The following is a 25,021-nucleotide window of genomic DNA, read 5'->3' as shown; positions in this document are numbered from 1 at the left end:
ACCGGGACTGGAGTCCCGGGCCCGGACAGAGCCTGCAGCCCGAACGACCTTGTCCCCATGGATGGAGCTGGAGGAAGAAGCTGCTCTGGCCGCTCCTCCACCACTTCACATGACACTCGGCGCGGGCCACTGGAGGGAGAGACCCCCGGCAGGCCCGCCATCAGACTAGTCCCAGCCCTTACAGAGAGAGGGCTGCCCGTCAGCAGATCACATGCCGGCCACGGGCCAATTACAGCTCGCGGACCGACAGCCACTCCTGATTGGCTGCCGGTCTGCAAGCTATGATTGGCCTGTGGCTGCGGGCAGTCAGAGGGAGGCGAGGCCTGGCGCAATAAAGTTGATGCAGTGCCGCGCATGACGTCCCGCCACTGGACACAGAGAGGAGCCAGGACCGCGCCATCAGAGAAGAGGAACAGCCCAGGAGGCAGCAGGTAAGTGTTGGCTGGTGAGGAGAGCAACGGCATGGAGGGTGGTTGCAGAGGGGGTAGAGCTGGAGATAAAGATGCTGTGGCTGTGAGACTCAGAGGCTGGGGGCTCAGAGGCACGGGCTGGGGCTGTGAGACGCAGAGTCTGGGGCCTGTGAGACAGAGTCGGGTTGTGAGGGTCTGGGGGCTGTGAGGCACAGGGTCTGGGGGCTGTCAGGCACAGGGTCTGGGGGCTGTGAGGCACAAAGGCTGAGGGTTGTGAGGCACATCTGGGGTTTGTGAGGCACAGGGGCTGAGTGTTGTGAGTTTGGTGCTGAGAGACGCAGGGGCTTGGTTTGGGGCTGGGAGACCCAGGGGCTGAGGTTGTGGCTGAGGGACGCAGGGGCTGGGTTAGGGACGCAGTAGAGGGGTTTGGGGCTGAGAGACGTTTGGGGCTGAGAGACCCAGGGGCTGAGGTTGTGGCTGAGGGACGCAGGGGCTGGGTTATTATTATTATTATTATCCTTTATTTATATGGCGCCACAAGGGTTCCGCAGCGCCTTACATAGTACAGAAACATAGTACATAAACAGTTGAACAGAACAAGAAAACAGTGTCATACAGTTTAAGACACTACAAGACAAGTACATGGTATATAAACACTGCTGCAACAGAAGCAGGATGGCAAAAGTCACGGGTTAGGTGCTTTTGAGTATAGAGCAGATAGTATAAGTAAAGAAATGATAAGCACAAGAGGATAGAGGGCCTGCTCGTGAGAGCTTACATTCTAAAGGGGATGGGCAGACAGACAGGGGTGACACAGATGGGGTAGACAGTGAGCGTGGGACAGAGGGTTAGGATGACAGATGGCTGGATTCCTATTTTACAGTATGTGTGGAAGTCATTTGAATTAAGATTTACGCCACTGACATTCTACTTTAAGAGGCAGTTTTTGTAGGTGTTTGTGGAGAGCCATGGCTGTTATATCAGTTTACGTGAAGTCTGACGGGTGGCAGAAGCCACTTCATGTGGGGCTATTTAGAGAGTGTGGTTAACGTGTGAACCAGCAGTCTCAGGTAAATGTTGAAATTGGTGAAAGCAGTTATTGTAAAGAGATGTTCAGATGTAAAATAATAAGTTGTGATCAAGTGTGAATTCTATAAGGCACATTTATTGATTTGGAGGGTGATGGGAGACATATGAGGTTTGCAGGATATATATTCCATAGTAAATCCGCTGTATGTGTGAGGGGCCTGGATTTGGTGATATGTCACCAGATAATAAAAGCAGAAGGATGGAGAAGTAGATATAGTTGTAGGTGTGTAAAAGTTTTTTATAGTGATACAATGAGGCTGTAATTGTCAATTTTTGATGAAAAGAAAGCTCATTAGTTTTTAGAGGAGGTGAGTGACTCAATAGGGCGGCAGTGTGCCCAGAGAGGTGAGATGCATGGAAAGTTAGGGATGTTATATCCTTAGAGAAAATACAAAGGAGAGAGTTGATAAAAAGAAATGTGTAGTACATGGTGAGTTTTAGGTTTGTTATTTTTAGACAAATTTTAAAGCAATCAGTTTCTTAATTTGAAATTACCTTAGATGTTGGTCAATGTTTGTTCAACTGTTTGATTAACTGTTATGTAATCACACTTGGTGCTTTTAACCCCAGCTGCAAACAGCCCCAGCTGCCCCTAGACTGAATATAAAGGAGTGGTATCCTTGATTAAGACAGGCTACAACTGACTCAATTGCTCTGCTGATCAAAGGAGATAACTTGCTCTGAGTTGGAGCAAAAGCCAGGCCAGATATATACCATAAACTATGCTTCACTGAACAATATAGACTATACATGTAAAAACAATTCTATGCAAGAGATGAAATATCACATACATTTAAAAACTGCACATGATTGCATGAAGGTCTATGCAGAGTATATATGCAGTAGGCAGGATGAGAGATGAAATATCACATACATTTAAAAACTGCACATGATTGCATGAAGGTCTATGCAGAGTATATATGCAGTAGGCAGGATGAGAGATGAAATATCACATACATTTAAAAACTGCACATGATTGCATGAAGGTCTAGGGTTAGGGACGCAGTAGAGGGGATTGGGGCTGAGAGACGTTTGGGGCTGAGAGACACATGGAGCTAGGTTTGGGGCTGAGAGACGCAGGGGCTGGGTTAGGGACTGAGAGATGCAGCGGCTGGGTTAGGGATTTAGATACGCAGGGGCTGGGTTACTGTAGGGACTGAGAGACGCAGGTGAAGTCTTACCCATCTGAACTGCACAAGTGTAATGGTGGAAGTGGCTATTTCAATGTATTTTATGTAAATTATACTATTTTAATATATTTAATTTACATCCGGCTTTTCCAACGTATTTTATAAGGACATAATGTAATTATGTGCATATATAGGCGCCACATTTTCAACATTTCGGGGGTTACATCCCATTCATCAGGATACACACACGGGGGGAGGGAGAGGGCCCAAAGCATATTCTTGCACCTGGGCCCACCACTCTCTAGTTTCGCCACTGGAGAGATCGTCAATGTCGGAGGAGCCGTGGATTAAGAGGAGCAGCGTCTGCAGTGCGGGTGGAAGAAGCCTAATTCTTCCTTCGTCCCGAAAGTAAGGTAAGTGGGATTGAGGTGTTAAAAAAAAAAAAAAACTGGGTGGAGACTGGATTTCATAACCCGGGGGTGTGAATAAGGTAGGGAGGGGGCCTATTTTGTCAGTCCTGGGCCCCACAATTTCTGATGGCAGCCCTGGTGATCAGGACTGCGATCGCAGTGACCACGCAGACCCATCCCAGAGTGATTGACAGGAAGTGCCATTTGTGGGTGGTGACTGGGGGGTGGTCAGGGAAACACAGGCGTGCCAGTGCGTTTGAATGCCGTTGCATGGGCGTGAATAAATTAGCCACTGCGATACAATACGCAAGTGCGTGAGGCTGCAATGGTACTAGATTGTACTGATGTTTTCGCAGTGTTAGTAAACATTATGGATATGTGTAAGGTAAAGTGAGCATCCTTATGTAGTGCTGCGGCAGCATTGCGATCGCAATGAATTAGCATACTATCGCAGTTGAACTGCATGCATAATCACTATTGCATCCACCACATCCAAGGTCATCCACACTTGGGTTTCCCTTTTTCCTCACTTTATGGTACTTTTTATGCTTCTGTAAATTACCCAACACTTGTGCAAGAATACTTTCAACTTTCACAACAATTTTTTTAATTTTAACACATTTCAAATAAAGCCTTTTGCGCTTCTTTCACATTCCAAAACTTTTCTTTGAACATGCAGCCTGACATTCTCTATAGCAGCCTTCATCTTCTTTTGGCTGTATTTAGGAATGTCACAAATGGCAGCCCGACAGGAGCAGAGTGCGACGCAGCGGAAGCCCGACAGCGCTGGAAATCCCGATCGTGGATAGGTAAGTATCCACTAACCTAACCCCCCTAACCCTAACCCTCCTTAGGGGTGCCTAACCCTAACTTCCCCCCCAAGTGCCTAACCCTAATCCCCCCTCTAAGTGCCTAACCCTAACCACCCACTTCCCCGCTACCTAAACCTAAGTCCCCCGGGGGGGTGCCTAAACCTAAGTCCCCCCGGGGGTGCCTAACCCTCCCTCCTCCTAGCCTAACCCTAACCCTCCCGGGGGGGTGCCTAACCCTAAGTCCCCCCCGGGAGCCCTAAACCTAACCCTCCCCCCCGCGGCTGTCCGCTCGCGGCGCCCGGCATCACTACGATAGTGATGCTGGGCGCCGGTCTCCCGGCGTCGGGGAAATGCGGGCGTCTACATCTAGACGCCCGGCATTTCACCCATGCCGAGATAAGACAGTCGGGAAGCCGGCTGCCGGTATATAGGCAGTCGGCTTCCCGATTGCTTCCCTCACAAATGTTCCTCACATCAGACAGCAGGATGCCAGGACCTTCATCCTGTACACTTCTGTTGTCAGAAGCAGACCTTTCCTTAGACCCTTCTGGTTCAGACAAATAATGTTTTTTTCTTCTTAACAGAGTCAACGCTTCTCATGCTTAAACCTCTTATTGGCACACCAATTTGCAGACTTCTGCTTGAAACCTCTCTAACTTTCAGCCTTGAAGCACTGTATTGGCTACTGGCATGCATCCTGAGTGCCACCAGCATCATAAGCTTTAGACCTTAGCTTTATGTCAGAGGACGTACTGGCACTGTCAGATTCTGGACCCTCCTTTCCACGTAACATATTTGAATGTTTACATTGACCCACAAACTTCATCTCATAGGTTTGATGGCTATCAGTCACTTCAATAATGGTCATCTCTCGGATCTTCTTGGGCATCCACTTGTTGGGCATTGAAAATATGGTGAACAACTTCAACAGCACCTGCACAGATTCAGATTCACCCTCCACAGAGGTCTTTAATTTCAGCTTCTGTTTAGCTGTTTTACCTGCTTCAAGTCTTGTAGGGTGAGACATATTCACGTCATCACAGACAAATTCAGCTGCATTGCAAGTTCTACCATTGTTGCATAAAGACACTGTTTTACATACAAGAGTATTACTCTTCACATTACTGTTAATATTAACTTTCTTTAAGTCTCTTTCTACTGCAAAATTTTGTGACCTGGTCACATCGCTCTGATAACATGGTGGCACCACAGTCTCATCCTTGGGAGCCATCAATATTTCTGAAGGCTTTTGTATATCTTGTATCTTTACCTCAAAGGACAAACGACCATCAAATGTATTTGTCAGCTCCACAGCACCAATTTTAAATACAGCTTTATTATCTAGAACTGTAACCCTTTGGGTGTACTTCACTCCTTCAGGCATAACGGGAAGCTGAATGTCCCTGCAAGGTATCTCATCCACATTTGCAACACAGTCTATTAGGGAGTTTCCCATATTGAACACAGGTACATTCAATGAGGACATCACCATTGTCCCACTACTGCTTGAGTTTTTGTATTCATGTCCCACTAGGTTTAGTAAAGACATCAGAAACCGTTTTAGGTTCAGTAGCCAATTTCAGAGTGCTATCCAAATTCTTTTCCTCTTGTGCTTTTCCCACTTCCATGTGGCACTTTTCCTGATTTGCAGAAAGCTATTCTTCCAGCTGGGTAATTTTTCCTATGGCGCTTTCCAACTTCTTCTTAGACTGTAAATGATTGCTCTCCATATCTTCAAATTCTCTCACTCAGTCTCAAATTTTGTACAGCTATTTCAGATTGTCAATTTTATTTTTTGCTGAAGCTCTTGTACTTTGGCACTCATTTCCACCTGGAGATTGTGCAACTGGTTCTGTGTACTTAACAAACATTTTTCAAGGCTCTTATTCTCTCCTTGAAACTTCTCACCCATAGCACGTACATGATAAAGCTCTTTCTTAAAAGCTTCAACATGCTCTGCTGCTTTACACTGACCTTCTCCCAGAAGCACATTTCTATCAGCCAGATACTCTGAACTTGCTCTGACTGTAGCCAAGTTGGTTTGGAGCATCTGTATTTGCTTCTGCAAACTTGCTTGAAGACAAACTACTTTCTTTTTTTTTTTGCGTCACGCTCTGTCTCCCACTGAGCGGGAGACTGAAGTATCTGGACATATTTCTCTCTTTCTCCAAAGTATTTACAAAGTTTCTCAGCCAGATAATCTCTCTCTAATTCACACTCTTCAAGTTTTCCTTTTGTGAACACCATTAAAGAGTCTTTTTCGTTTAACACCAGAGCCAAATCCACCATTTTTACTTGCATGTGCTCTGCATTAGGGTGGGATGCATTTCGCCAGTCAGGGTCAAATAAAAATCGGAATTAAAAAAAGAAAAAAAATCAAAAACTGATTTATTTGATTTAAATCAGATTTTTTTGGATTTAAATAGGATTTTTTATTAAAAATTTTTTTTAAGTAAACGTTTTACATTTTTAAAAGTTTATTTAAAAAAATGTAATAAAAAATCCAATTTAAATCAAATAAATCCGTTTTTTGATTTTTTTTACAAAAACCAGATTTTATGTAACCGTGCCACAAACGACCACTCAGTCGGTAAGAGCAGCCCTTAGCGGTGGAGGGACTTCCGGGGCTATGACCCAGAAGCCCCTCCGGTGTCTTTCTACGCATGCGTAGAAAGACGCGCGTGCCGCGGGGGGTGCTGGGAGGGATCTGATTGGATCCCTCTATCAGCACTCTGCGGAAAGAAGCCCATAGGCTTTTATGGGTAACACCGTCAGGAAGATGGCATTACCCACCGCAACTAAGTCCTGCAGTGTATCTCACTCCGGGGCTTAGTGCATATGAGGAATGTGGTCAAACCCGCATTTTCGGGGTTTGACCGCAGTTTTCCCATTGATGCATCTCACCCTTAATCTGATGTCCCTTTATACATTCTTTTAATTCTTCCACTTCCATCTGAAGTACCACACACTTTTGTCGCAATTCAACAATGTCTTGCCCTTGTTTTACAAATAGCACTTAATTCTCATGCTTTTTTCTCAACAACACTTCACTCTTTGCGAGAAGCACATCATTTTGATAGTTTGTAACACATGTTACTGCTTCAGCATGTTAAAGGTGTTCACACATAACCGCTAATTGGAGGTCTGTCTCTTTAAGAGCTTTTCATTTCCAATTGTCTTTTTAAAAATATCCTTTCATCAGGAGGAAGAAAAGAGGACAATTCTGTGAAACTTCTTTTCACCTTGCTCATGCAAATTTCTCTCAGCAACCATTAATTAATTTCTCTGCCCAGCATAATACATATTACTTTCATTCAAAACATTACGCATACTGTCAAATTCTTCCAGGCTGATATAATCCTCTCTTGCAGGGGTATTCAATATGAGAGCGATAACATCGTTTTTGCGTTAATATCGCGCTTATGATGTAATTATCGCAGGTTTTAGTTTTACACCGTATTCAATTTCAAAGAGTTATCGCAGTTTTGAAAAGTCTTTGATAAAAAACGGGGATAACTTTTCACCATTGAATAGGTGTCGAAAAAAAGTGCAGAATTGGGGTTTAGGGGTGCAGGCTTAAAAAAAATAGCCTGCACCCCTGGGAATGACATTTAAAAAAGAACTGTGCCAAAAAAAGTTTTAAAAAAATAGGGACACCCCAAAAAATTCATTTAAAAATTGGGGTGAAAAAAAAAAATGGGAAAAAATTGTTTAAAAATAGGGAAATAGGTTCAGGGCTATTCTGCAAGTATGCGGCAGATGTTTTCTAGAATAGATTTATAGCGGCAGGTGCACAAATGCAGAATTTTTAAAAACTTACTTTAGGGACATCAAAATATGCTAGTACCCATTTTCATGTACCCCAAATTTGATGGGACCACTTAAAAAAACGAAAACCTAAGTGCTCTTCTGCATCACTTCTTCAATGTCGGGAAAAAACACCTACTGCGGCTATTTAAATCCCCGACTTTCAATTACAGGCTAAAACGGGAGTACCCATAGTGAACCCCCATGTTTTTACAACTTTAGGGGGTTCTTACAATTTTTTTAAGGAAAAATTCGTAACTTTACGCAAATCCAACTTCGGAGGCTCCCATTTTCGTTCATTTTATATTGAATACGGGGATAAGCGGGCGCGCGACCAATACTTTAACGCAGGTAAAAACTCTGATATGAAACGTTAACTTCGACAGTGAAGTTAACGTTTCATATTGAATACCCCTCTTGGTGGACCTTGCACCATACACTGACCACACACACACTGCCAGTTTTACTCTGGTTGGCAATTTAAACTTCTCTGCTGGGGGCCTGCATAAGGGGGACCACTACTTGGTGCACTGCATGGGGGGGGAACTACTACTGGGGGCACTATATAAGGGGCACTGCATAAGGGGGACCAATACATGGGGCACTTCATAGGGGGGACCACTACATGGGGCGCTGCATAAGGGGGACAACTACTGGGGGCACTGAATAAGGGGAACAAATGAGGGGCTGCATAAGGGGGACCACAACTGGGGGCATTGCATACTGGGGGTACTGTATAAGGGGAACTAATGGGGGGCTGCATAAGGGGGGCCACTACTATGGGTCTGCATAAGAGGGACCATAACTGAGGACACTGCATACTGGAGGTACTGTATAAGGGGCACTACCAGGGTTAAGGTGCATATGGAAAGGAATGTTCAGAGTAATGATAAAGGGGTGTGTGTCATGTTGACACGCCCCATTTTTAAGTGACCACGCCCATTTTTGCCGCGCACACATGGGGGGACTCCAATTTTAAATATGCCCTGGCCTCCAAATACCCTAGTTACGCCACTGTTAACAGCACACAATAAAAACACAAGACCAGCTTTTGTTTTTACTGTATCACGCTTTGCTCTCAAGAGTATGCTCAATACAGTAAAACATTTCACTTGATGTGGCACTACAATTACCAGCATGTATCAAGCACTGTCCCTTTAACAGCCTTTGCAAAAGGCTGCTCTGTCGGTACCACACCCTGCTTTAACGAGACAGAGAAAAACACTTTTTTTTCTACAGCAGCCACTACCTGGGCTTTTGCACTATTAACCTCTTCTCTGCTGTAGATTGCTGCAACAAATTTCATAAACACTTGCTTGTGTTTGCAGAAATGTTTCAAAAACTGTGTAACCACTTATTACTGTTCCTTTTGTTCTGGGATAGTGGTGCAGTATCTAGCTGCTAATAAGGGTCCACATCCCAGGGCTTTTTTTCAATCCTGGAATTCGGGATTGGCCTGGTTTAAAAAATAAAAATGCCCCCACCAAGCCCCCACAGTGACTTACTGGCGGGACTTTCGGCGGCATCTGTGTCCTGTAGAGTGGTGAGTTACGTGGGCGGTCCAGCCGTGCAGTGCAGTGCCAGCCAGGGGAAGGTGGAGCCAGGCAGCATCTGAGCACTCTGCTGTAGGTGCTCAGCGCTGCCCAGCATTTAAAAAAAAAAATAATGTATGGCCAATGCTGGGATCGTGATTGGAGGCTTCCAATGCCGGGATTCAATCCCAACCATTTTTAGGCTAAAATCCCAGGATCCCGCCGATCCCGATTGGCCTCCCTAGTCCACACGCAGTTTTCAGGTTAAATTATTAAATAAATGGTGCTTTACTGTCAGCATGCAGGAACAAAATAATAAATGACCTAGCCCACATTCAGGGCACTACCTCACTTATTTTCCCTTCTCTATAATGGGCAGCTAGTCTGCAAAGGTAACACTGGGCCTGATTCAGACCCGGACACTATATGCGGCCGCTCGCTGGCTAAAAGGGGCTGACTATTTAAATCATGCGCTCGCACTGCGTCGCGTAAAGCTGCCCACTAAGTAATAGCGAGCGGCCACACTATGCGCTCGCACCTGTATAAAGACGCCCCTTTGCCACTCGCAACAAATGTCATCTCCCGCTGTTGTAGGATTAATTGGGAACATCGAGAGCCATCGAAGCTGTTCGCAGCGCTTGTGGTAGCCTATTCCCACCACAACATTGCGAGGAGTTCAGGCTAAAAAACAACCAAGTCACGTGTGTAATGACGCTACTTTGCTAATTATGCACACCCATTAAACGCCGTTCTGACGGTCGGGCACGCCTGCGTTCGCACATCCACACCCCCGTTTACAAGCACCTTCCCCTGTTACTACCCACAAACGGCACTGTCACTCAAAATAGTGGCCCGACTGCAAGCTACAGGCGAGCACTTTCCTATCGCAATGACTGGTTCACACACACGCATTGCGACTCATACGCATGCGCAGATTGTGAAAAATCGCTCAGTGCTAGCGAGCGCAGCATAGCGTCCGGGTCTGAATCAGGCCCACTGTCTTTACATTCCTGCCTCTCACAGGTTCAGACGTGGTCTCCTGGCCCGGCTGTGTGGCAACAAAGTCTCTCTTGTGGTCCTCCCCGCACTGCATGCAAATATGGACACTGGCCTCCTGGCCTATAGATTTGCTGCTACAACTTCACATATTTATGGACACATCCTCCTGGCCTCCCACTGGCCTAGCTTGGCACACTAGCCTCTTTGTCTGCCTCAGTCCACCTTATGCTGCATACAAACATAAAGATTTTCTGTCCAACCATCCAACTAGTTGATTAATTGGAATGAAAATCTGGTAACGTATGGGAGTAACTGATGATCAGCAATTTGCTCCTAAATGCCAGAAAACAGATGAAAATGGTCGTTCAGATAAGTTTGTTAAATGTTTGATCTAAACAATTAGTTTAAACAACAGTTTTTGTCTATTTTCCGGTGTTTGGAAGCAAATTGCTGATTGTCATTTGCTTTCATACCTTACCAGATTTTCATTTCAACCAATCAAGTAGTTGGATGGTTGGACAGAAAATCTTTACCTGTGTACCCAGCTTTAGACTGATTCTACATGCAGCCTGACTGACTTCCACAACACCACCTGGACTGTATAACACCCTTGTCTGCCTCAGTCCTATCTTGTATTAAATCCACTGATGAGCCATTATGTGTGGTCACACCTCGCTGTGTGTGGCTCACTCCAACCACACACAGGATCCATGGCTCACTACCTAGATTAATATTGCCACTATATATGCGCATTGAAGACTAGTACTATGCCAGAGCCTACTGTATATGTTCATGTCTCCAGGACAATGACTCTAGTGCCATTTTTCCAGTGACTTCTATACTACGCATGCACTGGCCTTTTTCCCAGCACCGAAAAGTTTATTGAATTGACGCTGAGCGTGCTATGTGGGGCCCCTTGACTCAGGTGCCTGTGTGTACCACATATCTTGCACCCATTATGGATACACTAGTGCCTTCATCTATTTTTTTTCTCAGGAAACCATCTTTTGACCCTACTTCTTACTAGCTTACAAGCAGCTACATGAGTTCTCTCTCCAGAGAAAAAACAAACTGTACCAAACAGATGTGATGTCCCGGCAGTTTGTGAGCGAGATCTTGCTAAATAGAGCAAAATGGGGAGGGGGGGATCCAGAGAGTGGGTCCACATCAAACTGCTTTTGGGAAGAGACAATTTTTTAAGAGAAAGTTTGGGAACCACTGCTTTAATAGATACATGTTTATGCTCCTGCCCCTGCAACTAACAGCCAGATGTGATCAAAAATATTTTATCTATATCAAACTTAAAAATAATTAAATGTTTGAACAGAAAGCTGATCTTATAGTATATAGTATACATATTTCTAATTCAGAGTTATTTTAGGTCAGAAAGGGAATTGTATTGCTTGCAAGAGTAGCTGAGGAGATTAGTTCTAAGGGAATCGGTATGATTTACCTCCGTACCCATTCCCGGCGGTTGGAATCCCGACAGCGGCATCCCGGCAGAGGAGGAAATCCCGATCGTCCAAGGTAAGTAGTATTCTCTAACCTAATTCTACCCCCTAACCCTCCCTTAGGGGCAGGGCAGCCAAGAGCTGCGGTGGGCCCGGGTGACAGGGGGCGTGGCCTAATCAGGGGAGGCGTGGCCACATCCCCTTAGGAAAAAAACACAGAATAAAAAAAACATTTTAGCAGCGCCGCTTCACTGGGAGGGGGGCACTGTGAGCCCCTCAGCCTGGCGCACAGCCAATGGGGGTCACGATCAGCATGATCGCTCCCCCCATAGGCATAGGAGACTGCTCCAGCTGCTGCGAGCAGTCTCCCACTGCAGCCGAGCACACAGCAGCATGTGCTGGGCTGCTGTGATGTAGGAGGGAGGGTTGGCGGCGCTGGACCAGGGCCCCCGCCGGGCCCCTCCAGCAAGCCTGGGCCCGGGTAATTTGTACCTGCTCCCCCTCCCTCTCGGCGCCCCTGCTTAGGGGTGCCTAACCCTAACCTCCCCCCAGTGCCTAACCCTAATCCCCCCTCTAAGTGCCTATACCTAACCCCCCATTCCGCGCCGCCTAAACCTAAGTCTCCCCCCCTGGGGTGCCTAACTCTAACCCCCCCTTCCCCTAGCCTAAAGCTAATCTCCTGGGGCTGTCTAACCCTAAGTCCCCCCCGGGAACCCTAAACCTAACCCTCCCCCCCCAGCGGCTATCTGAGCTCGGCGCCCGGCGTGCCTTCGAATGGGATGCCAGGCACCGGTCTCCAGGCGTCAGTAAAATGACAGGCGTCTAGATTTAGACATCTTTCATTTAAATCTCGCAGGGATTAAGCAGTCAGGAAGCTGGCTGTCGGGATTAGGTCCGCCAGCTTCCCGACTGCATACCGTTCTAAGTAGTTATTAAATGGTCATTAGCTTATTTGCCTCACTATTAGCTCATCTTTTTACCACACTTGACTCTACTATTCTTTTCTCACTCTGCCTTTCTGAGAAAAGCAGAGCAGCTGTTGATGTCCCATTCCTATAAACCTATAAGTAACAGCAGGTTAAATGGTGCAGGGAAGGTAAGTTTTTTTTTATTTTAGTTCATCTAATTAGTTTTGGGCTTAGTTATCATTTAAGTTGTGAAAAGCCAGAGCTTGATAACTTGTTATCCTGAATTTTACAGCATGTCAAACCTGATTAGGCTTTGGAAGCAATTCTGTCATAAAACTGTGTCTCCAACTGCAGGTCCTAATCAGTCATCGGTCTTGACCCATGTTCCAGAAATTCAGAAAGATACCATTTATCCAGCACACTGCGATGAGGCACTGAGGAGGATGACATATTAAGCACTTTTATTGTATTAGAAATCCTCAGCTAAGAGATGTGCTGTCTGAGTCCTGGATTTCTCCTCCCAAGATGAATGTAATGTAATGCTATGTGCAGATAGTCTCGCAGTGGGGAGCAGTGGGTATGAGCTCCCAGTTAGAAAACACATTGAGACAGACTGATGAAGGGACACTGCATGTATTCAATTAAACTCTTTCTTCCATTATCTTTGCAATATAAAGTGCACAGTTCAGCACTTCTTGACAACTGATTCAGTGCCTTATAAAAAGAAAAGAGGAAAACGGGACACTTGCGGAGTACAATGTACACACTGGCACGTGCACTCTGGGGATTTTATGTCACACTGTACATTTGTGTATGAATAGGTGACACTTGCACTGTAGTTGGTTTTCATCATTAAAATTAGTGATTCACTGAGTGCTTGCTACAGCAACACATTAATGGTCACTAGTAAAAGTGATCCTGTCATTACTGGGTGTTGTAAATTATTATAAAGATGTACTACATGTAAATTAAAGTAAACTGCAAGTAACAGGGCGTTGCTCATGTTAATATGAGGGGTTCGGCTCTGTGTATAGCCCACACGCTCATGCTGGTCTAAGTATAATAGCCCAGAGGCTAAGAATCGATTTTTTTAGACCAATTTAAACATTTTTTTTTTGCTATTAACAGTCTGAACAAGTCACATAGAGGAGCCAGATACTGTGGCAGGCGGCAACAGGGGAAGATACGTTTATATTGTACTGCGCAGTAACATGGCTCAAATTCGCCCTGAGCGCCCAACATTAAGACGCATGACATCATTGCATTGCGCAGAGGGGGCAGCACTGGTAAGTGCAGTACTGACCAAAGCCTTCTAAGTACGCTCCGATCGGCTGTACATGCTGCAGGGTGCCTGTCTGGAGCATCTAAAGCAGTGGTTCCCAAACTCGGTCCTCAAAGCACTCTAATGGTCCAGGTTTTAAGGATATCTATGCTTAAGCACAGGTGATATAATTAGTGCCTCAGTCAATGTGATTATACCATCGGTGTATAACCATGGATATCCTTAAAACCTGGACTGTTAGGGTGCTTTGAGGGCTGAGTTTGGGAAACCCTGGTCTAAAGGAAACTCAGGCGGCACTGCAGCAGCAACCTGTTAGCCAAAAGCAAGAGCAGTGGGGCAACAGCGACGGTGTTAAATGAACTGGGGGATTTATTTAATTTCAGCTACTTGATTTTTATTTTTAAAGTGGACTTGTAGCACACTCACAGATTCAGCGTATCACGCAAAGCAACTACAAATGCAAGGTTTTGCACTGTCACTGTGCATGTATCCGAGGCAAACATAAGCATCTCCAGAACTGTGAGCTATTCTGATTATCACAGCAGTCAGCCGGATCTTCACTTGTGGCTAAATGGGTGTAATTGGGTGGGAATGGGACATTTGCTCTTAGTCTAAGTTTGCCATTGGCAAGTCATGTAAGTGTAGATGGAATTGCAGCCTATTCAGTGGTGAGCATATGTAACGACACAGAGATTTCAGTCACATCTCTTGCACAAGGTAAAGGAATGCTACAAATGTGGGCTGCTACTGTAGTAATAGAAATAATGACTCCAGCTTTAAAACGGGATATGCGTTTTTTTGACAGATGCTTCCGACTCAGAATCAGACCCATTGTATATTACACAGTAACACAGTAAACAAAAATATTTTTATTGTTAAGGCACGCACCAGTGTGTAAATATTTTGTGATAAGAAGCCAATAAATGAAGTAGAGGAATAATAGACCAGGACCACTGAAAAATAGGTCAGACTCCAACTCTGGGGGTCATGGGCATGGCTATGTTTGGTGCACATTGCAGAATCTGCATACTGCCAGAAGTGGTTGCACCATTTTGAGGCACTGTTACACCTCCCTGGCCAGCCAGGACCCCTCCCCTTCCTCCAGGCACCCAAATATGTAGATTTCACTCATAATAATTTTAGAGAAACAATGTCCTTTTTACTTGTTTCTGATTTTTTTGTAGCCTTTTTACTCTTTGTCAGCTCCAGTGATGCAGTGCGCGGGTGACGTCATTATATCACCCTCGTCACCCGCAATGAGAGGAGCCTGTGCTTGCTATCAGATCCAGTCAGCAGCATCTACGCTGCTAACAGCATGGACTGGAGTGTGACGAGAGGTAAGTTCTGCACGCAGGGGGGTAGACAGGCCGGGCTGGCCCGGGTAAGGGGGCGTGGCCTACTTGCAGGAGGCAAGGCGTGGCCATGCCCCCCTAGGATTTCAAAATAATAAAATTTTGCAGCGCTGTGAGCCCCTCAGCCAGGGGGAAAGCCGCGGGGGGGCGCAATCAGTGTGCTGGGCTGCTGTGATTTAAGAGGGAGGGAGGGGGGGTGGGTGGTGCCGGGCTCCTCCAACAACCCCCCCAAGTAATTAGTACCCGCCTTCCCCCCTCTCGGCGACCCTGACTGCATGGGGGAGGGGGGCACAGCATAAGGGCATGGGCACCGAGAGGGGGGGCAGCAGGTACAGTTTACCCAGGCTTGCTAGAGGGGCCTGGCATTGCCCCCCCCCCTCCCTCACAGCAGCTCAGCACACAGCTTGTGCTGGGCTGCAGTGTGAGACTGCTCGCGGCTGCTGCAGCAGCCGGGGCAGTCTCCTATGGATGTGGGGGGGAGCGATCACACTGATCACGCCCCCCCCCTGCTTAGTGCCGGGCTGGGGGGCTTACAGTGCCCCCCTCCCCAGCGCACTGCAAAAGTGATTTATTCTTTTTTTTTTTGTCAAGGGGGCATGGCCACACCTCCAGCGAATAGGACACGCCCCCTTCTTTACCTGGGCCCGGCCGGGCTCTCTAGCGCCCTTCATAAAAGGCAGTATTAGGGGCATTACTGAGGGCACAGCATAAGGGGCACTACTAGAGGCATTACTGGGGGCACTGCATTAGGGGCATTCCTGGGGGCACAACATAAGGGGCACTGCATAAGGGCCACTGCATAATGGACACTACTGGGGGCACTGCATAAGGAATTTTATTACATGGGGGCACTGCATAAGGGGCTCTAATACAGGGGGCATTGCATAATGGGCACAACTACAGGGGAGATTGCATTATGGGCACAACTACTAGGGGTGCTGCATAATTGGCACAACTACAGGGAGCATTGTATAAAGGGCACTGCATAAGGGCACAACTACAGGGGGTATTGCATAATAAGCACAACTACAGGGGCACTGTATAGGTATACCTATGGGGCCCAGAGGAAATTTTACACCCCTAGGACCTGCAATGGTTTTATCAGACCATTACAACCAGCTTCAATGTAGGAGCATATAGCTCCATGTGTAAAGTGTCTAACTGCAATATGTGAGGTCCTGGGTTTGAGTACTACTTTATTTTTTTTATTTTTTAAGAAAGGATGAAAGAACTGAAGGTGCCCATATCCTCCCTTACTACCAGGAGCCTGCCTGCCCTGCCTCCCACAATACAGCAGAGCATCGGGCACTAGCTAGGGGGTCTGCAGCGTGCCAATGATTGTGACAGGAATTTGCAAACAAGAAACAGTTCACAGACGAGACCATCAACAACAGGCTGTGGGCCCCCATCTGAGCACAGGCCTGGCACTGGCTGTACCCCCCTGATGGTGGCACTGCAGCCTACTCCATATAGTTGACCAGGATTCTGCACCACCTGCTGACGCTGCTTAAAGTAAGCCAAATTAGCAGGCTCTGTATGAAATGACTCCTCATAGGGATGTAAACCCATCAGGGCTTGGTCCTGCAGTATTTCTAAACTCTTCCATAGCTTGTCACATTTTATCATCCAGGATCCCACTTCTGAGACATCTGGTCAGGAATCATGCTAGCTGACGTAGGTGGCAAGAGTGTAAATAGCTATATATACCCAGGTTCAGGTTGTATAAAGAGGAATAGTAGTCTCAAAAGCCATTTGCTCTCTTTTTCAGGATCATACCATTGGCAACCGTAGGGGGGGGGGGTTGCCTAGAAACCCCCTCCCCAGCCCACACCATGACCACTATAGAAATAGCTATATAATAGAATGTTACTAGTGATGCGTGTTCTTCTCAGTATCACAAAGGAAATAATCAGCATCACCTGTGGATCTTTTTAACATGTGTCAGCCATTAATAAATACACCACTGCACCAACTAGGAGATCTGGAAAACATTCACTGTTAGGGGCGCACTGCAATAGACCATCAATAGGGTTAATTATTAATACTGTATAATAATACAATATCCAGTGCATAAGGAGACCAATATGTACATCTATGTCCAGTGCAGTAATAGGTTCCTCTGCTGCTCCTCCAGACTCCCGGACTTGCTGCAAATATCTGGAATGGTGCCACCACGTGAAATAAAAATATTAATCTCAGGAAATGGTCCTACTGCCGCATCTAATGGCTTCCTGTGGTCACTGGTCCTGTATATGCTGGAATTATGATACACAGTACACTTTGTATGACTCATATTAAAGCTGGTTAAGTGCTAATTATGCCCTCATCGTGGATTGGCCACACTCTAATCACACTCTAATCAAGCATTTGGAAACCCCCCTCTCACAATCCTGCGTTTGCCCCTGCAAACAATAAGCAAATATGGATTTATTGTATCAATATGATTCTATTTCAGGATACAGACCTTCTAAGGATAAGCTGCACCTGCTATTAATTTGGGAAAGTACTGTAATTGCATACATTTTCACCACCTTTCACTATTAGTACTAGAAATTTTGGACAGGCTATGTATAGCTTGATCACACCGTCTACATAATACCACAGCAATGTAACACTCTATTTAAAGTCTCAGTATGTATGCTATTTAGTTTCAGCCCTCTGCTGGGTTAGCAGACCATCTGACAGAGATGTATATATATGTCAGGTGCACAAATATTGGGACATTGACAGAATTTTCATATTTTGGCCTCTATTCACCACCACAATGGCTTTGAAATGAAACAAAGATGATGTGCTTTAACTGCAGACTTTCAGATTTAATTTGAGGGTAATTACATCCAAATCAGGTGAACGGTGTAGGAATTACAACAGTTTCTGTATATGCCTCCCACTTTTTAAGGGGCCAAAAGTAATGGGATAAACTAAACAATCCTAAATCTAACTTTCACTTTTTAATACTTTGTTGCAAATCCTTTGCAGGCAATTACAGCCTGAAGTCTGGAACGCATAGACATCACCAGACGCTGGGTTTCATCCCTGGAGATGCTCTGCCAGGCCTCTACTGCAAATGTCTTCAGTTCCTGCTTGTTCTTGGGGCATTTTCCCTTCAGTTTTGTCTTCATCAAGTGAAATGCATGCTCAGTCGGATTCAGGTCAGGGGATTGACTTGGCCATTGCATAACATTCCACTTTTTAGCCTTAAATAACTCTTTGGTTGCTTTTGCAGTATGCTTCGGGTCATTGTCCATCTGCAATGTGAAGCACCGTCCAATGAGTTCTGAAGCATTAGACTGAATATGAGCATATAATATTGCCCAAAACACTTCAGAATTCATTCTGCTGCTTTTGTCAGCAGTCACATCATCAATAAATACAAGGGAACCAGTTCCATTGGCAGCCATACATGCCCACGCCATGACACTACCACCACCATGCTTCACTGATGAGGTGGTATGTTTTGGATCATGAGCAGTTCCTTTCCTTCTCCATACTCTTCTCTTCCCATCACTCTGGCACAAGTTGATCTTTGTCTCATCTGTCCATAGGATGTTGTTCCAGAACTGTAATGGCTTTTTTAGATGTTGTTTGGCAAACTCTAATCTGGTCTTCCTGTTTTTGTGGCTCACCAATGGTTTACATCTTGTGGTGAACCCTCTATATTCACTCTTGTGAAGTCTTCTCTTGATTGTTGACTTTGACACACATACATCTACCTCCTGGAGAGTGTTCTTAATTTGGCCAACTGTTGTGAAGGGGTTTTTCTTCACCAGGGAAATAATTCTTCTGTCATCCACCACAGTTGTTTTCCATGGTCTTCCGGGTCTTTTGGTGTTGCTGAGCTCTCCGGTGCATTCTTTCTTTTTAAGAATGTTCCAAACAGTTGATTTGGCCACACCTAATGTTTTTGCTATCTCTCTGATGGGTTTGTTTTGATTTTTCAGCCTAATGATGGCTTACTTCACCGATAGTGACAGCTCTTTGGATCTCATATTGAGAGTCGACAGCAACTGATTCCAAATGCAAATGTCACACCTAGAATCAACTCCAGACCTTTTACCTGCTTAATTGATAATGATATAATGAAGGAATAGTCCACACCTGTCCATGAAATAGCTTTTGAGTTGATTGTCCCATTACTTTTGGCCCCTTAAAAAGTTGGAGGCACATATAGAAACCGTTGTAATTCCTACACTGTTCACCTGATTTGGATGTAATTACCCTCAAATTAAACCTGAAAGTCTGCAGTTAAAACACATCTTGTTTGTTTCATTTCAAAGCCATTGTGGTGGTGAATAGAGGCCAAAATATGAAAATTCTGTCAATGTCCCAATATTTATGCACCTGACTGTATGTAAAATAATGTAATAGTGGGCACTCTCCATAAAGACTCCAGTGTTGCCTTTTAATATATATATTTTTTTTATTGGTGATATCACACCCGATGAATCAACATTCCTTCTTTCAATACTGGTATGTTTTAAAACACCAACTCATAGTTTCCAAACTTTCAGTGATGCCAAGGTGGAAGCATCAAAACAATCGTGGAATGCACGCTGGTGCGGACAACTGTACAGCATGGACAGTAATGACGGGCGGCAAAAAGAAGAACCCATCTGGTAAATCACATTGGGATATTTGCTGGCACATGATGATGGTTGACTGTTATTTGTTGCATGTCTTGAACAGTCCAGGAAAGGACCAAGGTCGACGGACTATGGTAGAAGTGCAGTATCCTTAATTTGACATGTCTGGCATAGAGCCACTGTATCCAACTATGGCCCTGATTCAGACCCGCTTGTAGGGGCCAGCCGCTCGCAGGTAATGTGGGCATTTTGTTTTTTTTTGTCTCCTGCCGCTCGCAAAGCTGTGGGAGCTCACCCACAGCTTGTGCGAGTGGCAAGGAGCCCGTTGCGATAATCGCGACCATCGGCCTTGCATCGAGACCCTGTGGTAGGGTATCGGCTGCCGCAAGGCCAAGTGGACCTCCTGCTCTAATAGAGCAGGAAGTCCACTACTGACATCAGTAGTGATGTCAGTAGGTCCTCCCTCAAACGCCAGACGTTCCTAAGGGAACGCCTGCGTTTGGCCAACCACCCCCCCTACACGCCTACAAAACGGGGTGAGCTGTAACTCACCATCGACAGCCGCCCCATCTTGTAGCGAGCCCCGTAGCAACTGAACTTCAGTCGCTCAGCGGGGCTCACGCATGCGCACGCCGGACGTGGCGCATGTGTGTAGATAACAAACATCGAGCCACTTGCGAGCACTGTGTGCTCGCATGTAGCTCTGAATCAGGCCCTATATGTGTAACCATGGATTGCTGATGGATATGGAGAGAAATGCTCCTGCACAAGTTGATTGTTTTGATGCTTCCATCATGACCCCAGTCCAGATTTGACTGCTGTCAGGAAACTTTAGTGAATCAGAGTAACTGGACAGAATATAGGTGTCAATGGACATTACAAGCTGTTATTATGTGCATTAATGGATGTCAATATATATGCTACAGTATAAGGAGCCATTGGCATCACTGTAAGTTTGGAAACTATGAGTTGGTGTTGTCGAAGTTGAATAATTGAGTGAGACAAGTTCAGTTTAAAATTTAATCGCAGCGACGCCATCTTGCGAATGGCCGCAAGACTCCATTTTGGAAATGAGATCACAAGACACCATTTTGTGTGGTCAGCATTAATTCAAGTTATAACCCAGGAGCTAAGAACAGATGGCAATGTTTTTGTTAACCTACCAAGGACAACGGGAAAAACCAGCTTTCTAAGTAGAAGTAAATAAGAAGAGACAATGGGTATTTTTACATACAAATTGGGAATCCCTGGATGCAGATAAAGTATAGTTGTTTCAATTGTAATATAATATCTACACAATTGGATTTGCCTGAATCCTAGACAAGATGGCTCCAAATCCCACAGTTTGAGGTGATAATACAAGAGTCTGTGAGTCTGTGAGAACAAAAGAGGTTTTGTTTTCCTTTGAACACAGCAGGTGGGGGCCTGCTGACAGAGGGCATGTAGAATTACAACTCTCAGCCATCCACACTGCTGGATGTTCACTTCGTGTATGAGAGATTATGCACTTAAATCTCACCCATTAATAACTAGCGTCCTTATACTAAACCCCGAATACCCACACACTACATATTCGCACATAAAGTTCCATTAGCATCAAATTGTATGATTCAAGTTGGTTAAGTTAGTTTAAATGCTAAGAAATAGAGGTTTTTGATATCTAAGGTATTATACATGATAAGCAAGGTATGTTTGGTCTCGTTCTGATGCGTACGCTTTTTACAGAATCCCGGTGTTATCGGTGGAGAGATCGCATCATGCAAACTCAAGTTACGGATCACAGAACTTACAAGCAACAAAATGTTTTAGTTGATGGAATGTTACAGGAGGCGTTACCAGAAAGACTCCTACTGTTAGAGGCAGGGAAAGTCTATTTGAAACAACCTGTTAAATGTGTCGTTACATATGCTTCTCCTCTGGGAACCAATGAGATCAGCAGGAAGTTCTCCCTTTGTCCTGTTTCAGTCTGGGGGGGGGAATAAATACATGTGTCCAAACACTGGTTTGCGAGTTCATGCTGAATTTTGGGTGAACTGAGTATATCTAGTCAGAAGTCTATCTCTGGGTCCAGAGGCGCAGCGTATGTATAACTGAACTTGGTCTGTATTATTTCCTTTTTACGCCTAACTTGTGTATGTATAGATTGCGTGTAACTGACTGTACTTTTACCTGAATAATACTTGTGCGTTGGAACCACAGATTTCCACTCCTGTCTTTATTTGCGGTCATACTGCGTACGCAATTAGCGTTGTGTTTAGAGGTTTATAGGCAGGTTTTGTCTTAGAGGTTTATAGGCAGGTGAATCTTAGAGGTTTATAGGAAGGAATATATTAAAAGGTTAATACTGATGATTCAACAGTGGGGGCTCATCGGTTTATCACACTATCTGATACACGAAAACACTCGGTCATTCCTCTCTCAGCAAAAGGGTGGAGGCGCCTTTTGAGAGATGCATTAGTCTTTCATTACCACAGTGTTGCTGAGAGCGTACTGCCGGTTATTGTGTAGAGGAAGCGCTGATTAGAATCTAGGGACAAGAGAGGAAAAAGTTTGTTTTTCCTCTGTTGATAGAACCTTGTGTTTAGAGGGGTGCTGCAGTATTTGCGTACGCAGCTAAAACGCATTTTTGCGTACGCAGTAAAAAAAAAAAAAGTAATTATACGCTTGTGTGGTAGTCGCATAATTGTGTATGCGGGCGATCGCACAAATAGCGTATACGCACTTCCGGTTCTGCTGCCACGTGTTTGAACAAAGCCATTGAGGTTTACATTTTTTTTCTATCTACCAATATCTGGGTTAAACATTTATTTTCTGCGCAGAGAAAAAGTGTGTAACAGTGTGTGTATTGTTGATAGTGGTAATTTATTCCCTAAAGTTAAGGGTACCGTATGATCCTTAAGGGCTAGGTGCAAGGGTTAGCCTAGTCGCTCGGTAAGCAGCTTTACCGTTCTAAACACAGTAGCAGGTGTACATGTTGTCTTTGTTGTACAGAGGTGCGTGAGAGTGGCCGACATACAAACTCTCATAGGTTTGGAAGTTACCTTACTAAAGCTTATCCGGGTGTGGAAGTTGCCTGTTTCAAATCTTATCTAGGTGTGGAAGTTGTCTTACGAAATCTTATCCAGGTGTGTGGGCGCCGCCGACTTAAATCGTTCACAGGTAAGTGAAAGTATCTTGATTGTCTTTCACCAGCTTAAATTTTTATTGAAAAGCGTAGGAGTTGCCTCAGAATGGGAGCCACGCAAACAGTAGAAATGTTAGGCAATGATGTGCTGCTAATGGAGGCTCCAATTGGATCAGCCCGTCGTATTATGCATACTAAGTACGGTACTTATGCAATAAGGTATTGTGATATATGGTTTAATATGATGAGAAAGAGTGTTAGTCCGTTCTCCAGAATTGGTAGTTTTGATAAAAATGTGTTAGATAATGTCCAGGATCACATCAGTATGGTGAGATCCCGAGAGAAAAAGATTAAATATTTTGAATGTTTAAAAATATGGCAGCATGAAGGGGATGCTTGGCTTAAAAATGTGCAAACGATGCAAACTAGCGTTGCAAACGCATTGCCAGAAAATACATCCGCGACGCTGAGTTGCAATACGGGCGAGCCGCAAATTGGCGTGCACGGGCGGCAAAGTAGCGTCATGGAGAGTATTGCCAGCAGTTCACGCTCACCTCCCCCACCTTATGTGGATGGAGGTGCAAGTACGGTTACCAAAAATACCAATAAAAATGTAACAAGTAATTAGTACCCCCTCTTAAGTAACCATAAAGAAAATGTTTATGATGTAGAAGATGAGCCTATTGTAATGTCTGCCATTTCCCATGCTGTGCAAATGATAGATGCTGCATCACCACAATTACGGGTGGTGCCGCCATCTCCATAGTTAACAGCAAGGGAAGTGTTAATACACTCTGCACCCATTGAGGAAGTTGTTAATACCATACGTAGCAGCAGCAGATTAAACCCCCAGCCAGGTAACCAGATCAGAAGTGGCAACGCTGCCGGTCTGCATCCCATTCGGACAATAACTGTTCCGAATGGAAATGCAGATGCAAACGGTGTAGTGCCCACGAGGGAAGTAGTAATGCATTGTCCATGGACAAGGGCAGAACTAAATTCCATCATAAATGATTTCCCCAATCCCAAAGAGGAACTAGCCAAATGAAAGATTTTTGAGAAATTTGGGTAGTTCTCATGAGCCCACTAATAAAGATTGGCGTGTGGTGTTAAGGGCCTGCCTGCCACACAATACCGACGTGACAAAATTTATCACGGACTGTGTATTGGATGGCGACGTTCCGTTAACAGACCAAGTAAACCAAGGTAACATTTCCCGCATTGTGACTCAATTGGGTGTATATTTTCCAGTAGTAGTTAACTGGAACAAAATCTTCACAATCAAACAAAAGGAAAGTGAGACTGCAGAAGAATATTGCGACCGGGCTCTGCAGGCTATCACCCAGTACACTGGGATAGAAGAGATTAAAGATAGCATTCACCACAGGGGAATGATAGTCACGATATTAATGGATGGTTTAAAAGAGAATTTAAAAACTCGGGTTCAGACCTCACAGCCTGGCTGGCGGGGACTTACAATAGATAACCTCATAGAGTCTGCCATAGAACATGACAAAAACATCTAAAAAAAGAGGGAGACCCAGAGCGAAAAATTAATGGCTGTCAGTATACAAGCTCTGGAGAGAATGACGTTAACATCACAGCCAACAGACACGCTTGCACTTGCACACACACTCATGTCAGAACCAGTTGCTCTCACTAACCCCACTCAACAACAAACACAACTCTATCCCACTAACCAAATGCAACCACAGGTCCCAGGATATCCACCCACTTCTTTTCCCCCACAATACCCTTACCCTCCCTATCCTTACCCATATCCACCACCTTTGCCCTCTGCTCAAACTCCACAACAACACATGCTTTCACCTGAATCACGGACATGTTTTAATTGCAAACAAACAGGACACTTAAGTAGAAACTGCACAGTAAAAAGAGTATGGACCCCACACCAAGGGAAACCTGGACATCCCCATAAGGGATATGCAAAGAGACCAGCAAATGCTCAGCAAACACCAGCTTCAATTGTAGCCGTAAATGCTTTATTGGAGAATGGTAGCCAACGCTAGGGGTCAGGTCATACCTGTAGTCTACAGATAGTCAGGTTAACGGGAAGTACTAGGGAAGAACCGGTCTTGATGGTTGATGTAGCTGGTACTGAATATCCTTTT

The sequence above is a fragment of the Taudactylus pleione genome, unplaced genomic scaffold, assembly GCF_031769625.1.
Source record: "Taudactylus pleione unplaced genomic scaffold, aTauple2 ptg000556l, whole genome shotgun sequence".
NCBI classification, from domain to species: domain Eukaryota; kingdom Metazoa; phylum Chordata; class Amphibia; order Anura; family Myobatrachidae; genus Taudactylus; species Taudactylus pleione.
Note: the sequence above shows the minus strand (reverse complement) of the source record.